This window comes from Mustela putorius, unplaced genomic scaffold, assembly GCF_011764305.1.
Source record: "Mustela putorius furo isolate JIRA1106 unplaced genomic scaffold, ASM1176430v1.1 tig00000281_pilon_pilon_pilon, whole genome shotgun sequence".
NCBI lineage: Eukaryota > Metazoa > Chordata > Mammalia > Carnivora > Mustelidae > Mustela > Mustela putorius.
This window is the reverse complement of record NW_025421343.1, coordinates 32,045,983-32,073,509: the sequence shown is the minus strand read 5'-3', so window position 1 is coordinate 32,073,509 and position 27,527 is coordinate 32,045,983. Positions and strand designations below refer to the sequence as shown.

Sequence of the window (27,527 nt, the reverse complement as noted above, 5' to 3'; positions counted from 1 at the left end):
TCGATCCACAACTTTTTCTTCTAAGTATACTTTTAGAGACAAAGTTTTATGGCCTGTTGGTTTCTGAAGCTTTTACATTGGGACAGAAAGACTTGGGTTTTTCAGTTATACTTATCATGTTTGTTAAACATTGCTGAGCTTAAATAAATCTGACTGAAGGTCTGACATTCAAAAGCAAGATAATCAAGTTCCTGAAGGCCTATCTTATATAAAACTTTCTCCAGTGCCTCCTTCACTTCATGTGCTATGTACAGAGAACCAACTCTCCAAACTTACTGATCAGTTGGAGAAAATGTTCCTTCCTCATCTGATTCCAAAGGAGATCAAGGTCGGTCCCATGAGAGAATGACTAAGGCAAAATTACTTACTTCTTTACAGTTTCTGCAGTAGAAGGAAATTTACAGTGTACAATACGTTCTCTACACCTGTTCCCTGTCTAGCTATCCCGTCTTTCATTCATCCATTTGTTTAGTTACCAGACATTAATAGTCACTATAATAAAAGGATTTGAAGAATGTTGTAAGAACCCAGAGGACAGAACTACCACTACTAAGGAGGTGAGTTAAACTAGGGCACATATCACAAAGGAGGTAATATTTGTGTAAGAAGGCTCTAACGTGATTATGATGGCAAAGTAAGTCGGTTCCATGCATTCTCAGAGTGAAAGACATTGTATACGTGCGTGGACAGGCACTGATACAGAGAAAGGAAAAGCACCTGAATCTAAGGGAAAGATAGGTTGAAAGGAAAGTACATAGCCTGTATCACAGTAGAGACTTTCCTATTCAAAAACAGTGTGATTTGAGAGCCATGGGATTTCAAAGAACTCACTTAATTTTAATTGTTAAAAGACACCGTAAGAGACCCAATAGTTTTAAACTTGGCTCCTTGCAATTCTAGAAATTTCAAAGCGATACGATAGATGTGGAATAGGGAAGAGGAATGCAGGATTGGAAGAGGATACCAACTTCAATGACAGTAGCTCCGTTTTTGTGTTTCACATACTAAGGCTTCTCTATAATATTTTATCTGATGATTTTTTCTTAAAGAATTAAACAGCATACTGAATTTCAGCCCCTTCATTTTAGAAACAATTAAAGAGAATCCAAAGAGATTAAGTAACTTGCCAAGATCATACAATTTAAGCAAAGTATGTCATGTTATTGATTTTGAATTTCACTGTGCAAGTCATGGAGAGACCGTATTTATGCAAGACAGACACTCAGTTTTGGTAGTCATCAGGGACTGGAAATAGTTGTCATCATATCAGTGAGTGACTTTATCCAGGGAAAGCCTATATAAGAAACAAGAGAAGAACCTGATCTTTTAAGGGCAGATGAAGAGAATTCTGAGAAACAATATAGGAACTGAACCGGACATGAGTATCTTGAGACACGGACACCAGTTATGAGTGACTGATGTAATCCAGATGGTGAGAATTTTAACTTGGACAATAGAGAAGAAGCACTTCTGAGCTAGAATGGACAGCATTTTCTGATTAGCTAAATGCTGCTGATGAAAGAAGAGCATCAAGATAAGTTTCTCTCTTGGGTGACTGTAGTGGTAATACTAACCAAGACAAAAGCTCTAAAAAAGTAGAAATTTAAGTATTAGATTTGGGGGGTGAGCAACAAAACGTTCAGTTTTCAGCTTACTTAATCTGATGCACTTACAAAGACATCCAGGTGGAAATGTTTAAGAGATGGTAAGGATTCTGCCCAGGCTGCAGACCAGATCTGGTAGCTATCATGGATTGGGAATAGCTGTAAACAGGTCAGTAAATGAAATTATCCACAAAAAGCATGTACAGGAAAAAGGAGAGGAATTATCAGAACAGAGGTTGAGAAAAAGGAGAAATCACAACATAGAGGAAAGAAAAGCATTTCAAAGAGATGATGGTCATAACTGTCAAATGTCATAGAAGTCAAGACTAAGCCATTAGTTTTAGCCATCTGTGCAGGTAATGGACTTCAGTCAAACTGAAGCAGACCAGCAGTAAAGTGTGACTCAAGAATATGTTGTTAAAGGAGAGAGGAAGAAAAGGGGGGAGGGGGAGGAGTGACAGGAGGTTTCAGGAAAGAGGCACGGTTATCAGGCTTTCCTGTTAGATGGGAGAACAAAACTATTTTTAGAGGAAGATGAACAGATTTAATTTCCAAAAGGAGAAGGAAAGGAGGTTAATTAATAATGAAAGCTAGAGTCCAGAGAAAGCAGACAGCTCTAGAGTATAAAGCTAGAACATGGGGCACACATTTCTGGTTCTGGGAATATAGGACAAAATAAAAAGATAAATATCTTTATAGATAGTAAAGATTAATAAAGACACATATAAGTTTGGAAGCAGAAGGAAAAGGAGTTGAGAAAGTACAGCTTTTCTTCGAGCCCAGACATCCAAAGGGCAGGGCTGAAAACAAACTCTTGGATCTCCTGGGCTCTGAGGTGGCTAAGCACACATTTCTCTTCTCTTCAAGCAACAAAAGAAGGTCTCATGTAAATATGTTCCCATGAGTCACCCAGGTATATGAATTTCAGTTGTGTTCAACTAGCTATGCTTTATACATGGGAACATTTGTTACCCGAATGAATATAGGAGAGTAACATTCTAGGCTGAGGTAATATGTGCAAAAGCGGAGTGAGGAGTGTGGTCTGGGAAAATTGGTGGTGGTTTATTCACATGAAGTAGTGAAGAGCTTAACAATGCAAGGAACTATAACAATAGCTGTAAAAATGAGAATTATATTAATACCTAGCTGATAGAAATGAAAATTGGCACAACTACTCTTCTGGAAAGGAATCTGGAAATGAACTTATTTATAGCCTGCCTTCTCCAAAAAAGAACTAAAGCTCATGCAAAAGTATAAAAACCTTAAATTAGGGCGCCTGGGTGGCTCAGTGGGTTAAGCCGCTGCCTTCGGCTCAGGTCATGATCTCAGGATCCTGGGATCGAGTCCCGCATCGGGCTCTCTGCTCAGCAGGGAGCCTGCTTCCCTCACTCTCTCTCTCTCTCTGCCTGCCTCTCTCTCCGTCTACTTGTGATCTCTCTCTGTCAAATAAATAAATAAAATCTTAAAAAAAAAAACAAAAAACAAAACATTAAATTAAAAAGTACATAGGTAAATGAAGGTAATTAGAAAATAACTTTTGCATGTTTGACATTTTTCATAAATGAAAGTTGAAAAAGAAAACTAGTGCATCTGACTTGACCACTGGCTCTCCCTCACTGCTGTCCCCTACAATCACCATGGCAATTCCTTAACTGCTTTCACACCTACCTCACCATCCCCTCTCCACCATTATTCCAATACTTCTTGGTGAAGTCAAGTCTCCCCACAGATGATCCTACCCACATCCTGTCTTTGACCCCCGAATTCCAAATGTCTTATCCTCCATCTTATCTTAGCTGGGCACTTCCAGGTCACACCCTAGGCCTTGTTATCATAATGACTGCACTCCTCTGTAACCCACTTCAAGCCTCCCACTCTCCCTTCACCAGAGCCTTGATCAACAGCCCATTTTCCCTAGTTCCCAGACTCCAGAAATTCTTTAACTCTACCAGGACTTACAAACTATTGGTCTTGGCAAATTTTCATTGTCTCTCATTCTTCTTCATGCCCTAACATCAGCTTCCTTTGGTCCTAATAACCCTCCTTACCCAAATTGTAAGTCGTTGTATGAATCCCAAAGTTCACTCTCCCCTCTTCCTGTATATTATGCATCTAGTAAAACCCCACTACTATTTCATGGCCACATGAATGAAGGTGTTGACTGGCGTCACTTTAAACTCCTGACCACTAACTCCCACCAGCCTGACAAGTCCTAGCTCACCTGTTCCCCCGACCCACCACCACACTTCCCTCTCTCCCTCACTCTTCCAGACTCATAACATGCGTCATAAAACTCTTCATCCAGATTCTCGCCTTTTGATTTGAAGGCATTTTTTACTATACCAACTTCTTTATTTTCATACCAAGATTTGTCAATCTTTTCTTTTATGACTACTGAGTATACAAATCAGATTAATCATCCAATAGAGAAAGGAACAAGAAAATAAATTTCAGAATATCACACATGTATTATAAATGATAATTTCAAGGCTATAATAGGTAATGTTTGTGATATAAAGTAAATTTTTTAAAAAAGATTTTATTTGTTTATTTGACACAGAGAGAGAGACAGCCAGAGAGGGAACATAAGCAGGGGGAGTAAGAGAGGAAGAAGCAGGCCGCTTGCCAAGCACGGAGTCCGACACAGGGCTCGATCCCATGGTCCCACAATCATGACCTGAGCCAAAGGCAGACGTTTAACAACTGACCAACCCAGGCACCCCAATATAATGTAAATTTTTAAAAAAATACAAAATTCTATGGGGCACCTGGGTGGCTCAGTGGTTGAGGCCTCTGCCTTCGGCTCAGGTCATGATCTCAGGGTCCTGGGATCGAGCCCCACATCAGGCTCTCTGCTCAGTTCCTCCTCTGTCTCTGCCTGCCTCTCTGCCTACTTGTGATCACTCTGTCAAACAAATAAATAAAATCTTTTTAAAAAAATAAAATAAAATAAAAAATAAGAAATTCTAGAATATGGATACAAATATTCAAAATTATAAATGTGCATGTAAAGGATTAGAAGAAAACCTCTTAAGGGAAAGAACCTTATCTTTATGAAGCACCTAATGAGAGTCTGACAGACTAAATGTATAATATACATTCAACGAATAATATTCATCAATTTCATTTATAATAGCAAAAAACTTGAAACAAATCCATACATCTGAAAATAGGAGTATGGTTAATAAATCATAGTCTATCTACTAGATAAATATAAACACCGGGGCACCTGGGTGGCTCAGTCGTTAAGCGTCTGCCTTCGGCTAAGGTCACGAAGGATGGAACACTACCTCAGGTTCCCTGCTCTGTGGGAAGCCTCCTTCTCCCTCTCCCCTTGCTTGTGTTCCCTCTTTCGCTGTGTCTCTATCAAACAAATAAAATCTTTTTAAAAATTTTAAAAAAACATAGCCATTAATACTTATGAAAATCATTGTAACACAAAAAATTCCTTCCATGTAGTAAGTAGACAAAAATCTATACTGATTGCAATTATGTAAAAATCATATATGTATGTGTGTATGTTATAAACAGATAGATACTCTAATTAAAAAGCATTAATATACTGGGGTGCATGGGTGGAACAGTCTTGGTTTGGGCTCAGGTTGTGATCTCAGAGTCAGGCGATCGAGCCCTGCATCCAGCTCTGCACTCAACTCAGAGTCTGCCTGAGATTCTCTCTCTCTCTCCCCCTCCCTCTGCCCCTCCTGCTCATGTTCTCTCTCTAAAATAACATTTAAAAAATTAATATGCTAAAAATAGATGACTTATGTTGAAAGGCTGTGACTGATATTTTTTTCCAAGTTTTGTTGCTATTTTTTAAAATCTCATATGAACTGCACATACCAAATGTCAAGCAATTAAAAATAGACAATTTTCAGTAATTCAGAGAAGAGAAGTCTATAGTAAGTTTACCTGTCTTTCAAAAACCAGTAATGTCTTCTATGGATATTTTTTTTTTTTTTCCTGACACCAAGTAGGTGTCCAACAATTCACTTCTAACTCTAACCACCTAGAGTTATGTAGTCCCCACAGGTTGAGGCCTTAGCTCAACCAGCTGGCTATTAGTCAGAGGTTCCCATGATCACCTCCATGGGTTTGATAATTTGCTAGAAAAGCTCACAGAACCTAGAAAAACAATTTATTTACATTTACTGTTTTAATATAAAGGTTATAATTCAAGGAGAGCCAAATGGAAGAAACACACTGGGCAAGGTATGGGGGGCAGGACATGGAGCTTCCATGCCTTCTCCAGGCATGTCACCCTCCCAGCACCTCAATGCATTCACCAACCTGGAAGCTTGCTGAACCTCACTGTTCTAGAGCTTTTACAGAGCTCAATCTCTAGTGCCCACCTCCTCTTCCTGGAGGTCAGTGGGTGGGGTGGAAAGTATCCTCATCCTCAGGCTATCTAGAGGTACCACTGTTAGCCTTATTAGCATACCTCAGGTGTGATGGGAAGGGGCTTATTATGAATAAAAGACACTCCTATCACTCAGGAAATTCCAAAGGTTTTAGGAGATCTGTGCCAGGCACCAGGGACAAAGACCAAATATGTTTTTGTATTCTACTATACGATCTTTCAACACAATAGCAAATATGACCCAGAGCCTTGCTCTTGTCTATATCTTAGTGTATTACAAATAATATTAAGTAAAAAGTCTGTTTTACCAAAAACATTTAACTAAAATTACCAATCTCTCAAACCCTGCCATGCTACAGTGCTAAAAACTACAGAGGAGAAGTATACTCCTCCACACGTACCCTGCTGCAAAGGCCTAAAGAGCCTGGAATCCAAAAGCAATGCCACACCCAGAAGGTCCTGAGTGGGAATGGCTTCCATCTGAGACTTTTTTTTTTAAGATTTTATTTATTTGACAGACAGAGATCACAAGTAGGCAGAGAGGCAGGCAGAGAGAGAAGAGGAAGCAGGCTCCCCGCTGAGCAGAGAGACCAAGGCGGGGCTCAATCCCAGGACCCTGAGATCACGACCTGCGCCTAAGGCAGAGGCTTTAACCCACTGAGCCACCCAGGTGCCCCTGTGACTGGTAGTTTCTAAATTCAATCCAAACACATACAGAACAAGAGAGTAAGGAAAATGAAAGCAGTAGCCAGTGGGAACAAAAGCAACCATCCATTTTCCTATTCTATCAGTCTACTTTAAGTTTTTTGTTTTTTTTTTTTTAATATCAATGTTTCAGCTACTGGAAAGTATGCTATCAGTGCAGCAAAAATAATGCTCTTAAGTAGAACATCCTAATCTATTAAGAAAGCAAATATAAAATAGTAGAATGAGGATTTTAAAAGCAAACTCTAAGTTCTGACAGGGAGAAAAACTACCATAAAAAAGTAAGATAGAAATACTCTAATGTGGAATTAGTCCCACTAAAACCACCAGTGTTCAGAAAATACTTATCTCTAATCAAAACAAGGACTCACTTCCCTCGAATACTTCAAAAACACAAATTTACAAATTCTCTTCACCAATCCGAATTCTTTAATTTTGAGGAGTCATGGACTTAAAAAATCTGGCAAACCTATAGTTGCTCTTTCTGGAAAAAAACACAAATGTATAAAATGTAGCATACAATTCCAAAGGTTTTTCAGACCTGTCAAGCCAATGTGAAGATTTTCAGAGAGTTCCTGTTTTCCATAGCTAAGGTTCTTAATTATAAATATAGTAATTCCCACTTTTAAAAATACATACAATACTAGAGTAGGAAAGAATCCTTCCACTATGTATTCCATTCGTTTTCAAAGTATTCTAACTGTGGCGCACCTAAGTGGGACAAGAGACCCAACCTAACCAACCACCTGCTTCCATTTTCCAATAGAAAAATAACTCCATGATGAAGAATTATACAATGCAACAGTGGCATAAGAGCAAAGTGGGCAAAAAAATTAAATTTAACATTGATTCTATAATTACAGCTAATTCAAGGACAGCAATTGGAACTACCTCAAACTTAAGATAATACCAATGCTTGCACTGAAAACAGTATTTACATTTGAGTGTGGGTTTACATTGTAGGCATTTTTCAATGCAGCCAAAGTATTGTATAGCTAACAGGTTTTTTTAGTTTGTTTGTTTGTTTGTTTGTAAGTATAAGGATTTTACTTAGGGCTTTGTAATTTTTTAAATTTCTTTTCAGTGTACCAGAATTCACCACATCCAGTGCTCCATGCAATACGTGCCCTCCATAATACCCGCCACCAGGCTCATCCAACTTCCCACCTCCCTCCCCTTCAAAACCCTCAGATTGTTTTTCAGAGTCCATAGTCTCTCATGGTTCACCTCGCCCTCCAGTTTCCCCCAACTCCCTTCTCCTCTTCCTCTCCCTGTGTCCTCCATGTTATTTCTTATGCTCCACAAATAAGTGAAACCATATGATAATTGACTTTCTCTGCTTGACTTATTTCACTCAGCATAATCTCACCTAGTCCCATCCATGTTGATACAAAAGTTGGGTATTCATGCTTTCTGATGGAGGCATAATACTCCGTAGTGTATATGGACCACATCTTCCTTAGCCATTCGTCCGTTGAAAGGCATCTTGGTTCTTTCCACAGTTGGGTGACCATGGCCATTGCTGCCATAAACATGGGGATACAGATGGCCCTTCTTTTCACTACATCTGTATCTTTGGAGTAAATACCCAAAGTGCAATTGCAGGGTCACAAGGAAGCTCTATTTTTTAATTTCTTAAGGAATCTCCACATGTTTTCCAAAGCGGCTACACCAACTTGCATTGCCACCAACAGTGTAAGAGGGTTCCCCTTTCTCCACATCCTCTCCAACACATGTTGTTTACTGTCTTGTTAATTTTGGCCATTCTAATTGGTGTAAGGTGGTTATCTCAATGTGGTTTTGATTTGAATCTCCCTGGCTAGAGATGATGAACATTTTTTCATGTGTCTGATAGCCATTTGTATGTCTTCATTGGAGAACTGTCTGTTCATGTCTTCTGCCCATTTTTTGACATGATTATCTGTTTTGTGTGTGTTGACTTTGAGAAGTTCTTTATAGATCCTGGATATCAATCAGCCTTATGTCTGTACTGTCATTTGCAAATATCTTCTCCCATTCCATGGGTTGCCTCTTTGTTTTGTTGACTGTTTCCTTTGCTGTGCAGAAGCTTTTGATCTTGATGAAGTCCCAAAAATTCATTTTCACTTTTGTCTTCTTTGCCTTTAGAGACGTATCTTATAAGAAGTCGCTGTGGCTGATATCGAAGAGGTTACTCCCTATGTTCTCCTCTATGATTCTAATGGATTCCTGCCTCATGTTGAGGTCTTTTATCCATTTTGAGTTTATCTTTGTACATGGTGTAAGAGAACGGTCGAGTTTCATTCTTCTACATATAGCTGTCCAATTTTCCCAGCACCATTTACTGAAGAGACTGTCTTTTTCCCACAGTATATTTTTTCCAGCTAACAAGTTTCGTAAAAGAAAACTAAAATAGAGCCCTCAGTAGGCTCTAAAAACTGGTTAATTTTAGTTTATAAACACTAAATTTCAGTAATCCTTAGTACCTCAGATTATCAGTAAGTATACTAACACAAAAATCTAGACTATGGACACAAAATAACAGTAGCTCCTAAGAAACAAGAAAATAACTTTCATTTTAGTTTCATATTCATCATCATATTCATCAGGAAAATCTGCTCACCTGCATGTGTCTTGAACTATACTGGAGAAACAGTAACCTAATCCAAAAATTTTCAGCCATTTTCCACCATGATTCTGTGTAATAATAGCTCATCAGTAGTATAAAATCGAATCTCCTAAATTGGATCCCTCATACATTGCTGGTGGGAATGTAAAACGATTCAGCTGCTTTGGAAAACAACTTGGCAATTTCTCAAAATGTTAAGCATAGGTTACCATATAACTCAGCTATTCTACCCCTAGGTATGAACCCAAGAAAAATGAAAACCTAAATCCATGTCCACACAAAACTGTGTATACAGATGCTCACAGCAGTATTCTTCATTATAGCCAAAAAGTGTAAACAACCCGAATGTCCATCCACTGATGAATGGATAAACCAAATGTGGTATATCCATATAATAGAATATTTAACCATGAAAAGGAGTGACTTATTCATATATGCTATAACAAAGACACACCTTAAAAACATTATGGTTGCGAGAGAAACCAATCACAAAAGACCACACATATTTTATGTTCCCATTTATATGAAATGTCCACAATAGGCAAATTCATAGAGACCCCAGGGGGCGCCTGGGTGGCTCAGTGGGTTAAGCCACTGCCTTCGGCTCAGGTCATGATCTCAGGGTCCTGGGATCGAGTCCCACATCGGGCTCTCTGCTCAGCAGGGAGCCTGCTTCCCGCTCTCTCTCTCTCTCTCTCTCTCTCTCTCTGCCAGTCTCTCTACCTACCTGTGATCTCTTTCTGTCAAATAAATAAATCAAATCTTTAAAAAAAAAAAAATTTCATAGAAACCCCAGAACCCATGCTTAGGACTGGGGTGGTGGGGGAATGGAAATGGGGCTAATGGATAAGGGGGTTCTTTCTTGGATGATGAAAATGTTCTAAAATTCGGGGTGCTTGGGTGCCCCAGCTGGCTAAAAATCTGCCTATGGCTCAGGTCATGATCCCAGGATCCTGGGAAAGAGCCCTGCCTCAGGTTCCCTGCTTAGCAGGGAGTCTGCTTGTCCCTCTCCCCCTCCCATCCCCAAACCCCGCTCCTGCTCTCTCCTCCCATCCCCTCAAATAAGTAAATATCTTTTTTTTTTTTAATGTTCTAAAATTAGTCACTTGTGTGGCTCAGATGGTTAAGTGTCTGCCTTCAGCTCAGGTCATGATCCCAGCATCCTGGGATCAAGCGCCCCATCGGGATCCCTGTTCAGACAGGAGCCTGCTTCTCCCTCTCCCTCTACTGCTCCCCCTGCTTGTGATTTCTCTTTCAAATAAATAAATAAAATCTTTAAAATAATCTTTAAAAATGTTCTAAAATTAGGTATTGTTGATAGCTGCACAATTCTGTGAATATAATTAAAACCACAGAATTGTAAGCTTTAAAAAGGTGAATTTTATGGTATGAATTATATCTCAACAAAACTGTTACATTAAAAAAAAACTAATCTCTTTCACGTTGCATATGAGGTGTTTTACGGTTTATCCTCTGCCTATTTTCCTAGTGTTAGAATATGTTCCCACCTTTATCTCTGCCCCATCTTATTTCATTCCCGCTCTCTGACCCTATGGAACTACCTACCCTCCTGAGTGATACTTCCACTTATAAAAGCTTCCTTTGCTACATTCCTGTTTAATCTTGTATATATCTCCATTAAACTACATACTACCCAGTATTATTAACTTTTATTTTCATGCCAACCACATCTATGATATGGTGAACTCCTATGAATGTCTCTTCATCTTCATATACCTAGTGTCCAGAAGTCAGCCATGTGACTGGTACTAAAATATCCTTTAAGAAACCTAAATGCTTTGACTCTCAGAAGTTAGCATTCTTTCAACTGCAGTGAGGACAAGAAGGCTGATAACTTTGAACTTTGAAAGGACGTCAACCAACTTGTGTTTAAATCCCAGCACAGTTACTCCTTGGCTTTGTGGACTCCATGTGACAGCTTCAACTTCCTAACCTCTAAGTGTGGATAGTTGTACCTAAATGCTGGGTTGTTTTAAGGCTTAGATATAATGTCTGCAAAGCACCTGGCACACAGAAGGTGCTCATAAATGATGGCTATTACTACTATTATTTCAATGCTATTTTTAACACAATAGTTACCTTGATTTCACTGAGTTGGTGCAACAAACTAAAGTTGTACCAATTACTGATAAGAAGGACATACTTTTTCTCACTTTCATATCTAAGGAAAAGGTTACTAGTATTTCTTTCTAAAGGCTTAGGGATCAAATATACAAAACATGCTGAGACTTAAAAACTTCAAAGATAACTTTCCTATTCAAAATTAGTTACTAGTTCTAATTCTGCAACTTAGCATTCTCTGTTTAAGATGTTTAAACATAAATTTTAAGTCTGATTTTTTGTAATTGTTAAGCTTAGCCTACAAAGAATCAACTAATAAGCCAAGCAGGTATATAAGAACAGAAACAGTAAACTAATACAGAAGTTGTTGCTACTCCAATAATATTGCAGATTTAAATTAAATCAGTTTTAGAAGAACTAGTCAACAACTCTGAATAAGACAATTCACCCACACAAAGGGGGAAAAAAAGCCACCTAAGAATAGCTTGTGACTCAGCCCGCACCGCTGTAAGGAGAAGGTGGTGGGTGCCGGCTATTTGGTCTGTTCTCTTCAGTCTCATATCAAGGCTAAATATTGAAACAAAACCATTTACTTGTCTTGAATAAGAAGAGGGAAACATTCAGATAAATGTTTCACCTTCAAGTAAAATACCACCTCTCTGACAAAAAAATAAAACAAAACAAAACAAAAACTAAGTTCTAACACCACTCAAGAAAACTCAAAGGGAAAAATTAAGATTCATCTATATAAATATTTTAAATGTTTGCTGAAAACAAAATTTAAAGATAAATGGGGAAAAAACAAAATAAATATGATAGTCAATATTTTTAACGTACAGAGAACTATTAAAGTAGATAATGAAAACTCTAAGACCTCAAATAGCTTTGCAAAGGGGAAAAGAAATTGGGTAATAAATGTTAACATCATGAATAATCAAGGCAGTGCAAATGAAATTTTGTTTTGTTTCTCCCAAAAAACTTATTTAAAACAAAACAAAACAACAACAAAAACAAACCTTGGCTGATTTGCAACAATGAGGATGGAGCTAGAGTGTATTTTTTTTTTAATAAAGTGTATTTTATTTTTTAAATACAATATATATTTGAGAGAGAGAGAGTAAGAGAGAAAATGAGAGGGGAGAAGGTCAGAGGGAGAAGCAGACTCCCTGCAGAGCTGGGAGCCTAATGTGGGACTTGATCCCGGGACTCCCGGCCCAGGATCATGACCTGAGCCAAAGGCAGTCGCTTAACCAGCTGAGCCACTGAGGTCCCTACTAGAGTGTATTATGTACGCTAAGTGAAATAAGTCAGTCAGAGAAAGACAAATATCATATGATCTCACTCATGTAGGAATTTAAGAAAACAGATGAACATATGGGAAGGAGAAAAAAAGAGAGAAACAAGCCATAAGTAACTCCTTTTTTTTTTAAGATTTTATTTATCTGAGAGAGAGAGAGCATGATGGGGAGGCAAGACAGGCAGAGGGAGAGGGAGAAGCAGACTCCCGCCAAGCAGGGAGCCCAGGGCAGGATTCCATCCCATGACCTAAAGATCACAACCTGAGTAGAACGCAGACGCTTCTCAAGACACTCAATGAGATGCTCAATGACTGAGGCAGGCACCCCACCATGAGAGAAGAAACTGAGGGCTGACGTAGGGAGGTGCGTGGGGGATGGGCTGATGGGTATTAAGGAGAGCACTTGTGGTGAGCACTGGGGATTTTATGTAAGCGATGAAGCATTGAATCCTACTCCTGAAACCAATACTGACTATATCTTAAATAAATTTAAACAACAACAACAAAACCTTGACTAAGAGCCAGGGCTAGCAAAGGTGAGGGAAGTTAAGTGCTACAGACATAACTCATGGGAATGCAAACTGGTATTGCTCTTCAGAAGACAGTCTGAAAACATACACCAAAAACCCTACTAATGTTCAGAGGCAGTGAGCCAACTATTTCACAAAAATATGATAAATGGAGAAAATGTGTATATATTCACAGCATTTAATAATTAATACAGAAAGAGGGGTGCCTGGGTGGCTCAGTGAATTAAGCCTCTGCCTTCGGCTTGGGTCATGATCTCAGGGTCCTACGATTGAGCCCCACATCAGGCTCCCTGCTCAGTGGGGAGCCTGCCTCCCCCTCCCGCCTGCCTCTCTGCCTCCTTGTGATCTCTCTCTCTGTGTCAAATAAATAAATAGAATCTAAAAAAAGAATTATTATTACAGAAAGAAAAAAACTGAAAGTAAGACAAGTGACCAGCAATGGGGAATACACTGAACCATGAATCATGCTGTTACTTAAGTCAAATATCAAATTCATAATGACATCTAAATTTCTATCTCAATAAGCTTACTTTTAAAAACACAAGTTCGGCTATACCATGTAATAACATGGAAACTGGTTACATTTTTATAATTTATGATATAATGTGCATCAGTACAAAAATAATAATAACAGCTAACAATCACTGAACACTTGGCACATTCCAAGCCTGACATTTAGGTCTTTACATGTTATCATTGACATCATTATTATAATAGGGCCATCCTAGAAGGGTTTGATGCTCAGGGCCAGCCACCAACTGCACAGCTGGCTCAAGATAAATTACACTCTAAAGAAGGCCTCACTGTAAACAATTGCAAAATTCCCTTAAGAATGTTAAAAAATTTTTGAAACTGCTGTTTCGGGAAAGAAAGGTACAGTGCCCCAGACATGCTCCCTTCCCTCCAGGCATAGCCTAGGTCAGCAGCCCCAGCTAACCTAACCAAAGACAGGCCTGATTATTACTGATATATTTATAAAGAATTTATTATGAGATAACCATGCTAAACATACATTATCTCTTCATCCTCCTGACAGCTCTAAGGGTAAGTATGATTACGAGATCTCCACTTTTTTTTTTTTTTTTTTTTATCAGAGAGAGAGAGGGAGAGAGCGAGCACAGGCAGGCAGAGAGGCAGCAGAGGCAGAGGGAGAAGCAGGATCCCAGCTGAGCAAGGAGCTGGATGTGGGACTTGATCCCAGGACGCTGGGATCATGACCCGAGCCGAAGGCAGCTGCTTAACCAACTGAGCCACCCAGGCGTCCCGAGATCTCCACTTTTTAAGGAAGGACAAACCAAAGTTCAGTGAGACTGTTAGACTCATCGAGCTAATAAAAAGCCAAGCTAGAACTAAAACTCCACGGAGCAAAAGCCATGTTATTCTTAACTACCATGCTGTATTATAAAACACACAGAATATATATGTAAAAACAACAAAAAAAATAAGGTGGGTAGGAGACACCAAAATGTGATTGTTATTGGCTGTTGGACGTGGAATGACACAACATTTTAGCCTACTTTTCTCCCCCTTATTTTACAAAGTTTCTTTAATCAGCATGCATTATTTTTACAATAAATATAAGTTACATAATAAAAAATAAAGTTAAATTGAATGAGAAAAGGATTTGGAAAAATATTGAAAAACAAGTTATATTAATAGTACTCAGACCCCAGCAAAATTAAACTAGTAAATTTAGAGAAGAATGTCTCTTAACAAAATTAGAACAGAAATGTAATGAATGCTGGAGAGAAAAGGAGGTGAGATCTCATCCAATGCACTAACAGGGAGAAGTGTGACTAGAACCCCAAATCTCCAAAGACAACAGCTTCACAGTTGTTCTCTCCCCTAAAGCTCTGACTTCTGGGAGAAGCTACCAGCGGACCTACTCCATCAGTTCACCAAACTTCCCAAAGCATTTCAAAACCTTACCAGGATTACATCAGGACCCTCCAACTTCCTTCATTACGCTGAAAACAAAAAAAGGGGGGGAAGTCAGAAGAGAAACTGAGCAAGAAGGAATATTCTGAATACCAGAAGAGGTATACTGGACTGAAAGGTGGATCTTTTTCCTCAGGCCTTCCCAAAGGCAAAGTTAATAATCCTCAAAGTCACTCTAGGTAAATTGCTATTCCCAGAAGGGGAAATACCCAAGTCTGCTTTCATTCAATTTGTCTCTAGGCCCCACCCCCAAACCCAAGGTCCTTCTAAGCCCAGTTCCATTGTTATTTCCTCAGTGTTAAGTTTCTCTACTTTATATACTTGGAAGGTGGATTCCCTTCTTGATAACACCAACAACATTGTAAGTACCTTTAATTCAAATCGACAAATATTTACCAAGTCATCACAGGTATAACACCTGGATAAGATGTATAAGAACAGGAAATACAGAAGAGGAATAAGGCCCAAACTCAGAATTCTATATAAGTGCTATAGGTACAAAGGACAGAAGACAGGCACCTAACTTTGTCTTAGAGAACTAGAAAGTTGTTAGATGAGCAATCCCAGAAGAAACGACTCCTCAACTGAGTAATGAAGAACTAATCAATAAGTATCACCCAGTAGGCTAGAAAAGGAGAATTTTTAGGACTTGGGAACAGAAATAGGCAAAGACACAGAGGAAAAAGCTGTTTGAGAATTAAAAGACAATGTCAGAGGACTTTGTAAATGAGGTTAATAATAGCACCTATCCCATAGGAATGTTTTAAGAATTAAATGAGGGAATAATGTATCAAATAAGAACAGTGCTGCATAAGGGAAATACTATACAAATTCTTTTATCGTTGATAAAAATCTAAAAACAAAACTAAGAAACAAACTTGGGAAAAATTATACTTATATGGCAAAGAGGTACTATTCTTAAAATACAAAGAATCCTTAGAAATAACTAAGAGATGAAAATGCTAAAAAAGTGAGAAATGGTAGAGATAAATATTTCTCAAAGAAAAATCTTTGAAAGTATAACTTCAATAATAAAGAAAACAAGGTGGTCTTCATCAAATTAGCAGATGAAAAAAAAAGCCAATGTTTCTGCGGATGTGGTAAATAGGACTGGTATCACTGGTAGGAGAACACTTTGGTACTGACAAGTTTTTCTAGAAGACAATTTGGCAATAAGTTTACACTCACAGATGTGCACACAGATACAATTACAAAGATGTTAACTGTGGCACAATATAAAATTTTAAATTACGAAATACTTTAATGCTATTGAACCAATATAAGTCCAGTTCACATCCTCTGTCTACCATTTTGTTAGCTATGGGATCTTGGGAAAATTACTGAACCTATCCTTGTTCAATCTTCTCCACTGTAAAATAAATAAAATAAAATAAATAATAACAGAATAATTCTTACGGAGAGGCTGAAAATTAAACAAGTAAAAATACGTAAAGTGTCTCAAAAGTAACTAGAATACAGTGAATGCTCAGTACATATTAGACATTATGAATGTTCGGTGGTAGCAAAGCAATATAATTTAGCCAATAAAATTACACTGCAGATAAATATACCATAAAATAGAACCATGTTTTTTATAATGCTAGCAAGCTAAGAATATATAATTCCATTTTTTGCAAAGAAAAATTTCTAGAAGGATATCTACCAAAATATTAATACTGACTATTTCTCTGGGTAATATGATTATTAATGACTATTATTTTCTTCTTTCAATTTTCCTGTTGCTTTCCAATTTTCCAAAAGAACATATATTAGTCATAAAAATGGTATAAACAAAAAGCCTACAGGATTTAAAAACAAACATAGTATGCCACTTTTAGGAAAAAGAAAATGAAGATTCTATTCTAAACCATTTGACAAATCTGCTCTAGACTCATGCTGTGCCTGAGGTTTGTTGTTCTGGCTTAAATTACTAGAAAACAGGAATATTCACAGGTGTGCTGGGTGCAAAACAAATAGTAATATTGAAATGATGGACATTTACGTTAAATACAGTGATGTGAAATAGTAAGTTTACTCCTAAAACACACAGAATAATCTTTTCCCAAATCTTGAATTCCTCAATAATAACTTCAAATAAGGCAAATTTACTTCTCTCAATTACCCCCCACACAACTGCCCACATATTCCCTACCCCCATTTTCTACCTTGCTTTTCTCCATAGCCCTAGCAAACTCTAACTTCTAAACATTTTATTGTCTCTCCTTCTCCCTCTTGAATGGGAGCAGCACCAGGGCAGGTATTTTTGCAGATTTTGTTTACTGCTTATATACTCATTGCTTGGACCAGTTCCTGGCATGAAGGCACTCAATATTTGTTAAAAAGAGTTAATTTGGTACCACGATTTATGAGTAACTTCTGTTTGGTTCAATTCTTTAAAGATGAAAAATGGTTGTTGATAATAAAGAAAAAGTTAAACCAGAGGACAGAAAACTACGAAGAAGGGGGGCTTTTTTTTTTTTCTCTCACTGAAGTCCCTAGAAAGACAAAGATGACAAAGACACAGATGACAAAGTCAATCTGATGAGGAAAGCAATAACAAAGTTGTATTTAAGAGGGAGCTGCAGCATACACTTTCTCAAGATAAGATTACCACCATGCTACAAAAACTATAAAATCCAGGTACTAGAGAGTAATGTTCAGAAAAAGTTTTGGGTTATCTGTATTTAGTCTAAATGGCTCTTGACATCTCAACCATACAACTGACTCAGCTATAAAGGAGCCAAAATCTCCAAGTCAGAATCATAGAATGAGGATCAGGACCAGAACAAAAGACAGGGAAAGCCTTCCAATATGGAATGTCTCGGCAGCAAGACAAAATCAATTTGTAAGCTGGAACCTCACTGGAACATTGGCAGAGGGAAAGCCTAAAATGCCCCTAGTAAGGAGAAGGTAAATGGAAATTAAACCATAGCTTCTGTTCTACCGTTCAGGTTTCCAGGACTTATCACAATGTTAGAAAGTGCTACACATGCATCTCAGCTCACATCATTCTCTGTTAATCTTCAAGTTTTCACTTATACTCAGGAAAATGTATTTCATGCTCACTAAAAAGTAAAACTACCAAATAATACATATGCTAGGAAATTTATTAACTTGACCTACTTAATTCTTATATGTAAGCACTCATTCTTAAGTGTGAAGGAGGGCAGCAGGGTGATGTAAAATGTCCAAATACCTACGCCAATGTGTTTAAGCAAAAAGAAAATGATAAAGCCGTAGTTATCAGTGTCCTCCCAACTGTCAGAGTAAACCCTGCTGGGGTTTATCTACACAGACTCTGTAGTTTGACATGGCCCACCATTCTGGACCATTCTTCCCCTCCCCCCCCATCCGCCTCATACCAGTCAAGTGCTCTTCACACTTAAAAGTACACATTATTTAAGCACCTGGATTCAAAGACTTGGAAGTGATAATCCAAAGCAGTAGGGTTTTTTGCAGATATAGATATTTCCTTCCTGAAATTTTTTTCAGTCACTAGGTAAAAAGACCCCCCTTCCCACCAAAAAGCATTAAGCTAGTTTGAAATTTCTCACGGAAGCTAGTTGGAATAATGGTACCTGGGCACTCATACAAAGCAGCAGTCACTGCGAAACACTTTATATCACAACACTATGACAATACATTTTATAGATGAGAAACAGCAGCTCAGAGAATTAAAATCAGTTGCTCAAGATCATACAGCTATTTAGTTAGGAGCAGGAGGTTTAACTTGAAAGCCTTTATTTTATCTACTATGGTTACAAGGAAAGTAAGTGAAATTTTTATTAACCACATATACTTTTCTAAAATGAATATGCATTAGCTAAGAAAATAATCTAGAAAACATAAAACGGTTGCTTACATGAGAGACAAGTTAAATGTCTACTGTCTGGTTAATTGATCCCTAAATGTCTCCCATAACCACTGCTGAATAACTTCACAAGTAACTAAATCCTTCAGTGTCCTGATAGAATTGTGAAATGATTTTTTAAGTGAATCTCTCAAAATAATACTATACATTTGCAAATGAAATATGCTGCCCTCTTAGAGTTGTATAAATACCTTATTTTTTGAAGCATTCACTGCCCTATTTCTGCTCCGTTTCCTCCCCTCCTCCCCCACTTCCTCTCTGCCTTAAGATCCTTTAAGACAAGTTCAGTTCCTCCTTCTCAAAAAATACCTACGAATATGCAGTCTACCCAACAGGAATCTAACATCAGTGGCTGTCCTCTGTCATCAGTTGCTGTGCTCTGTAATTACAGAAGGGTACGAAGTAAAAAATGAACTAAAAAAAAAAAACAGCATTCCTGATGCACCTTCATCTTTAGATCTATTCATTTACATAATTAATTCTAAACATTCTTATTTCTCTACTTCACACTTGGAATCCTGCCTTTAACAATTAGTACATGAAAAAAAGTCTGCCTTTTCTTAGTCTTTCTTCAAAAATAGTTATTCCTGGGACGCCTGGGTGGCTCAGTTGGTTAAGCAGCTGCCTTCGGCTCAGGTCATGATCCCAGCGTCCTGGGATCGAGTCCCACATCCGGCTCCTTGCTCTGCAGGGAGCCTGCTTCTCCCTCTGACTCTGCCTTCCACTCTGTCTGCCTGTGCTCGCTCTCGCTTGCTCTCTCTCTGACAAATAAATAAATAAAATCTTTAAAAAAAAAAAAAATAGTTATTCCATAAAAAAATTTTTCCATAAATAAGTTATTGAAAAGATCAGAATCCAAAAAAAAAGGAAAGAAAGAAAAGAAATGCAGATAGGAATAAATACACCACATTTTTAGTAAAATAAGTTTAAGTGATATAATTTAGCAACATAATTATTCTGAATCATTTCTGGAATTTGTTCATAAAATGCTTTACAAATAAATATAGTATATAAAAATGCTAGTTACTTATCAGTGGACTAACATGTAATTTCATTTGTTTACTGTAACAACAAATATTTATCGAATACCCAAATCACTTTTTTTTTTCTTTTTCTGAACCAAGAGGAGTGATAAAGGCACAGATGCCAAAGTTAGAAGGACCTTGGTTTGAAACCTGGTTCTTGTACTTATTAGCTCAGAGATGGAGCGTAATCAGTTAACCTCTATGTTAGCATTTCACTCATCTGTTTGACAGGAGAAAAAGAACTACTTCTACGGTACTGCTAAGCTTCAACTGATTATGCAAAACAGCACACCGCCTAGCATGTACTAAGTGTTCAATAAATCACAACCACAATAGCAAATATATTTTAGTACTGAAAAAAGTATGTGAAACAGATGGTCAATAAATGTTCATCTTACTAGAAAGATGGAAATTTGTGAAACTGTGTATTAAAGAGACATTAAAAATAAAAATCTTAAGGTTATGAGGAAAAAAATTCCATCAAAAAAATCCAAGATGTGTTAAGTATGTATGGTGAAATGACTAAAAAATAAAGATAAGGAAGAAAAAGAGATGGATAAAGAAAATCTTGACAGCTCCTAAATGTGGGTGACTGGCATACAGAGATTCCTTATACTATTCTTCTTTTTACAAAAGTACAATTTTGGGGGGTAACTGTAATTCACTCCCAGAACATGCCTAATACATTTCCTCATATTCAGAACAGACTGGGATTTTAGCCTTGAGATCTGCTGAACAATGTATTTTCCTTCAGGATAGGTCAAGTTTTTTCAGACAATTCTACTTTTCATTATAAAGGTGAGCAGAGGAATAAATGCATTAGAGCATTAAGAAATACAAGCTTTTCTGCTGCTCATGAATATTACATTAAAATAGCAGCAATGCACATTTTCCCACGTCCTTGAAAAATATGGAATTGTCTGTTTTTAAGTTAAGCTTTTAAATACAACTTCCACCTTCTACACTTTTGAAATTACAAGAGATGTATGTCAATCATATCTCAAAGCTGGGGGATGGGAGCAAGAAATTACTAGAGGATGTTAGACACAGCCAAAGAAACCTAAAGGTATGCACATCAGAGATGCTACTGCCTTTAAAATTTAAGGGACATTATTATTGATTTATTGCGTTTAAATTTTATCATTAACAATACAGCAAACAAGGACAGGGAAAGAGGCAATTGATTTTCTTAAGAGGCTTAAGAACTTAACCTCCAAAGTCTATGCCACCTAAATTAAGCTGACGAAAACAACACAAAATTTCAACTCACACCTAGCCTATCTCTGGGTAAGCAAGTAAACTCTAGTAAAAACAAACTAGTGCATTTAATAAAGCGATCATTCTGTGTTAACCTTAGTTCCTAAAATAAACTGGTTGGCTCTATCAAACACATTCCTAATTCATAATTAATCCAAGTCTCAAATGAAGCAAACTTGCCATTGGCTATCGTTCAACGACAAAGCACATGATTAATCACCCAGATACGGCACCTTTTTACAGAATGCAAAGCCGTCTGCAGTTTCAGCCTCTGTTTACCCATTCACTACGCACACGCAGGAGTCTTTAAAAATAATAACAATAATGATAAGCAATAAACTTTACTCTGGCTTGGGAGATTACACCTTTCCGTGCTTCCTGTACACCCTGGAAGTCAATAACGCTAAAGTCAAACGGTAACATTTCCCAACTTTGGTTTAATGCGAGCGGTGGACGCCGAGCATCCGCCCACTGGCCGCTCGTGACTCGGGCTACTTTGACGCACCGGGATGCGGCTCACCTGACATTCCGCGCCAGCCATGACCAAGGAAAGCCAACTCGGCCGAAAACACAAAAATAAAAAAGAAGGGTCCCAGGGTCCCCGAGGAAGCGTGCGACTGCCCCTAAGGGCCCTCTTGGGCCGGCACCGCGAAAACGAGGGGCCACGCCGCCCCCCAGCCCCCGCCGCCGCCGCCGCCCTCAAAGGCGTCCGCACCTGCCAGGAGAGGCCGGGGCCTGGGGATCCGCCGCGCGGGAAGGGGCGACCCGGCCCCGGCCCCGGCCCCTCGGCGTCCGCCCCTGCCCCGCCGCAGGAGCAGGAACCGGGGCCGGAGGTTTCCGCCCGGCGCCGCCAAGCCCGCCAGGGGCCTAGCCCCGGCTCCCGAGGCGTCCGCGGCGGCCGGGGCGCGCAGCCGTCTCCCCGCCGGGCCCGCCGAGCCTCCCCGCGGCGAGCGCAGCGGCGCCCGCACCTGCCCCGCGCCCTACCGCAGCCCCCGCCGGCCGCTTCACCCACCTGGCGCCCCCGCCGCGCCTCCTGCACGTCACAGCGCGACCCCGCGCCCCTCGGCCCCGGCAGCGCGGTCGCGGACGGACGCCGGGAGACCCTGGTCGGCCACCGCCGCCGCCGCCGCCCGGTTCGTCGCCAGGCCGCCCACAGCGAACCTGTTGCGCAGCCTGTCACCGGCGCTCGGGCTCCGCGGCGCCGCCTCAGCCCCACAACAACATGGCGGCCGCGGCCTCCGCAGGAAGCCGGGGGGCGGGGAGGTAGGCGACGGGCCGGGCAGCTGACGGCCCGCCCGCCCCGGCCGGCACCGACTCCCCCACCCTCGGGAACGCGAGGTTGGCCCGGGCGCCGCTCCTCACCCCCAGAGTCCTGGGGCAGCCGACCCCGCGGGCCTGGTGCCGGCGCTCCTCTCGCCCCTCGGGGAGGCCCTGAAGCCCCGCGCCCCGCAGCCCTTTCCCGGAGCAGCGGCGGCCCACCTGGCTCCTCCTCCCCGAGGTGACATGTTGAGGTTGGGTGGTGCGTTTCCTGCCACTGCAGAACCCCCAAGGTTTCGGGGAAGGCCTAGCCTTGTCGGACACATGCCTGTTGCACCCCACATGGGGCTCTCTCCGGAGCCTTCTCTCCCTCTAAGGTTAACTCCGCTGATGAGAGAGCTGGGATTCTCCTGGAAAGGGGATGTGAGTCAGGAGAAGGAGGTCATTCTCGCCCTTGTTTATGGGTCTGGTACAGTCCTCAGAAGGACTGACCATACCCCAGGGTCATCCGTTCAGCATTCCTCACTTTCCTCTATACCATATAAGAAAGGCCAACAAGGTAGGGGCCCGCCTCCGGTTGGGAGAGCATCCACCCCATAAACTCTCCCGAGCAATGAGATGTTCATCTCTCCCCAAATCCCACCACCCGGTCTGCAGAAGCTGAACATCCTTCCCCACCCTACAGCCACCTGATAGGTGAAGATCAGAGTATCTCTTTTTTCCTCAACACTTTCAGCTCCTGGTCTCCACACAAAACTCTAGACCTTAACTCAAGTAACCGCCATCTACCCTTGCCCTTGACATAGCACTCCTTCTAGACAGAGGGTTTCTGTTAGTTGGGATTGGAGGCAGAGTCATGGTTCTTATGAGTATAACAAAACGGGATTACAAGACCCGATATTTCTGTGGGCTTTAGAGGCAGAGTGGGGGCTAGTCCCATGTACAAAACTCATATTCCCCCTGACTTATATTGGTAAAGGAGAAATCTGTGCAAATCAAATGATCCCATGGCTTCCTTCCTTACTTGTTAGGACAAGAGAAGGTAACAAGGCTGGCTCTAGAAGGATGGGTCCAAACCTTAGGCCAACCAACTCATGTGAGGAACTTAGCAAGCATCAATGATGATAAACAGGCTTTTCCCGCTCTGGCGCTCAGTGTTTTTTCTAACTCTTCGATTAAGACCTGACCAAGACCTGAAAGACAGGCCCTGTGCTTCGGTGACACAGTGAGGCTGGATTCCTTTGTGTTAGTCTAGGAAGTCCTTTATCTACTAGGGTTAATTTAACTCTTATCTCCTGGGGACCAATCAATCTGCAAACAAACCACCCAAGCTAAGAATAACACTCTTGACCACATGGTCTCATTCCCATAGCAGACATCACCAAATAATTGTGGTGCTTCCTTTCAGAGCGTGTATTCAATCCCTTTTCTAAGCCTCTGAATCCTTCTTAGCATGTTGCTCCAAAGACTTGGCCTAGGGCAAAACCTCTTTTTTAATTCCTGATAGGCAGAGAGCTTGTCTCCATTTCCCTTCCACCACTTGGTCATTGTCATTTGTGTTTCTGAGTTCTGGACCTGGTGAAATTCACCCTGAGTCCCTTTTCTTTCTGGAGGAGGTGCCAAATCCATGGCAGGACAAAAATTAAGTTTGTTAAAAGGAATATTTGTAAACAAAGGAAAAAAAATAAACATCTCCCTAAAATAAGCCAAAAATTTAGCAACCTCTCATGGAAATTGGTGTCCTGTATACAACTGGGAGCCTATAGTATCCCAACTCCTAAAACATATCTTAGGGTTCCTCCTTTAAGGAACTTTGAGGCTAGTTTGTCCAACCTGTCCTACTCATTGAGTATGTATGATTTACGTAGATGATAGAAACACCATTCTACTTCTTTGATGTCCTCTTCTATTCACAGAGCATACCCTGGAACTGTATCTGTAATTTTTCTCCTTCATATTTTCCAAATCCCATCGTCTCTTGTTTACCTCCCACACCAACTGGTGATCAGATATGTGAAGGAACTAAGTCCGACCTAAGACATAGAGACATACCTGTCAAATCTAAAGAAGATTAGGAGTTATTGTAGAATAAGAAGACATGGAGGTCAGGGAAGGGACTAGATATATTACATTTTTCTTCCCCAAGTTCTTCCACAATTTAGGATAGATTTTCAGGTCTATTCCTAGTAACCTAGCTTTTCCTTGGAGAGCATTTAATCTCAGTCTGTTTTCCTTACCCGCGCTGGTTCTCCCCACCCCAACCACATATATGTTATGTTACATCAATTTCTCTTTCTGTTAGTTTTCAAGGATTCCATCCTTAACCCCATTCCTATTCAGTTTACCCTCAAAACAAACCCACAGTGGTGGGAAGAGGCAATAATAGAGAAGAGAAACGATTCCAGACTCTAACCATTCCATCGGGTAAATACATTATCTATCCAAAAAGAAGGAAGGCTATGAGAAACTGGAGTTCACATGTAATGCCCCCACTAGTAATAAATCTCCAAGACGACGTGATAAACAAATAGTTTAGAACTTCCTTTATTGTTGCTTGTTGTGCAGTTTGACTACAAGTTCCTTAATTTTATCTGAAAATGTTATTTTATTTTCATACTTGAACTACATATCCCCTAGATATATAGAATATAGGATTCTGGATTGACAGAGTTTTTTTCTTTTGGCATTTTAAAAATGTTTTCCCATTGTCTTCTGGCCTTCATGGTTTCCACTGAAAGTCAGCTGTTGACAAGATCATTTTCTTCTTTATGTAATATGCTGTTTTCTCTTGCTGCCTTCAAAGTTTGCTCTTTATCTTTGGCTTTCAATAATTTGACTCTGATGTGCACCAGTGTGTACTTCTTTGGTATTTATTCTGTGTGGTATTTATTTACAATCTTGTATCTGCAAATTTCTGTATTTCATCAAATTTAAAAAATCTTAGACATTATTTCTTCAAATATTTTTTCTCTGCCCCATTCTGTCTCTTACCTCCTTCTGGCATTCCAGTTACACATATATTTGACTATTTGGTATCATCTAGGGTTCATATAGGTGTAGCGGTGTTGAACCAACACTGAACACCAGAAAAACCTGGCTCTGCCCTTCTGATCCTCAGGGCATCTAAAGATAGGAGTAGTGAACAGTGGGAATCTAAAGCTGTGCTCCTTTTACCTTCTATCTTTGGTAGGAGTTAATATGCCTCTATTGTTAGCAACTGTGCTTTTTAACGAAGGGTGTCTCTTTTATTCTGTAGGGAAAAAAACCTTTGCAATATCTCTATACCAGTGTTAAACACACACGCATGCACACACACACATCAGAATTATGCTATTCCTTTTGAGAAATAGATGGAAAGTGAGGTTTGTCCTTTTTTAGATTCTTTTTTTCTTTCCAAACTCACACAAAAGAATAGATGTGCTGACAGTCATTCTTTGTGCATAAAGCACTAAAGTCAAAGTCAATTTGGGAAACCAAGCAGAGACTGCCCTAGTATTTGGCCATAAGAGCACATGAAAATCAGGTCAGGGATAGGGGAAGTCGGGGTCCAGGAAAAGTCCTAGGGCTTTATCTGGTATATATTTGCTGATTCATTAATTTGATGTTTTTTTTTCATTCAACCGATAGCTATTAAGAATCTATTACCGGGACACCTGGGTGGCTCAGTTGGTTAAGCAGCTGCCTTTGGCTCAGGTCATGATCCCAGCATCCTGGGATCGAGTCCCACATCGGGCTCCTTGCTCCGCGGGGAGCCTGCTTCTCCCTCTGACTCTGCCTTCCACTCTGTCTGCCTGTGCTCGCTCTCGCTCTGACAAATAAATAAAATCTTTAAAAAAAAAAAAAAGAATCTATTACCTTGTAGCTACTGGAAACAGGGAGTTAGTGAGGAATTGGCACTAGGGGAAGCAGGTGAGACCCGGTTCAGAGATGTGGTTAATGGGCCTAATTAGTTCCTTTATCTTGTCACCAGCTTCATCACCTCCTGCATTCTACTCTGGAGCCCTGACACAGAGAAGAAATGTAAATAGCAGTGATTTAAGGGGAAAGAGGAGAGAAGGATAATTCCCGAGCCCACTGGAACGAGTGTTCTCATTATTGGGTCGCTTGTGTCATGCAAAACTCGAGGCTCTGGCTTAAGGCCTACTGGTACTGGAAGAGGCAGTACGAGGCATATTAGAGGGGAAGTTAGACCAGACATGACTCTGGGCCAGCTTAGCAGGGTGGAGCCAAAGGCCAGACTGGGGCAAGGCCCTAGAGCTCTGCACAAGACGTGCTCATTCATGACTGAAGAACCAGGGGCTTCCAGTCTGGCAGGTGTAGCTCAGCGAAAGGGAATTCAGCCTGTATTCGGGAGTCAGACATGCTTCCTGTCTGGCATATTTGCCCAGCTGTCTGTTCAGTTCATTGCTGCCCTCTCCAGCACAAACTTGGAGTGATTCCAGTTCCCTTTCTGTGATAAACTAACTAATATTTATGTGGCATTTTGCCCTTGACAGAGTAATTTTGTTATTTCATTTATAATCCTCACAACAATCCTGGGATGCAAGGTAAAGATCTGTTTGTGATCATCTAAACTTCGTATGAAAGGAAAGAAGCAAAATCAGGTCTCAGTCTTGTGTGGGTAGTTTTCCCATGCTGGGTTGTTGTGATTTTCTTTTCCCCCTTCAAATAGAGAAACACAGGCTATGCTATTCTGGGTTCAGACAACAACAATGTTTTACTTTAAAATACACAATGGATCAGATCATTTTGTACTGCTTGGCCTAGTCTAGCTGGACAAACATTTTTATTTCTAGAATTACCATTTTCTTCTTCCTAGGGAAGATAATATCTTAAACCAATGAAATATAAAAAAAGATAACTGGCTCCCACCCCCAATCTCAGGAGAGAGAGATGGAATTGCTGTGTTTGCTGTGGTACCAGCACACTAGATGAGGAAAGACCCCAGGCAAATGGGAGGCCACATTTCCTCGTTTAGATGATACGCTTAAAA

The 27,527-nt window shown here is 40.1% G+C and overlaps 1 protein-coding gene across 12 annotated transcripts in view; it reads right to left on the bottom strand.

Moving 5' to 3' along the window:
* The window catches only part of ITSN2 (intersectin 2), a 140,124-nt gene extending 117,366 nt beyond the window's left edge, over positions 1 to 22,758 (bottom strand). For 2 of the 12 annotated variants that reach the window (XM_045079304.1, XM_013052956.2), the window contains exon 1: positions 22,640 to 22,758. The gene's annotated coding sequence lies outside the window, so the exon portion shown is untranslated. Of the gene's footprint in view, positions 1 to 15,115; positions 15,154 to 21,797; positions 21,964 to 22,289; positions 22,565 to 22,639 lie in introns of those variants that run through there. The other 10 variants (XM_045079311.1, XM_045079315.1, XM_045079310.1 and 7 more) reach the window with 9 other exon arrangements.
* Between the last annotated feature and the right edge of the window lie 4,769 nt (positions 22,759 to 27,527).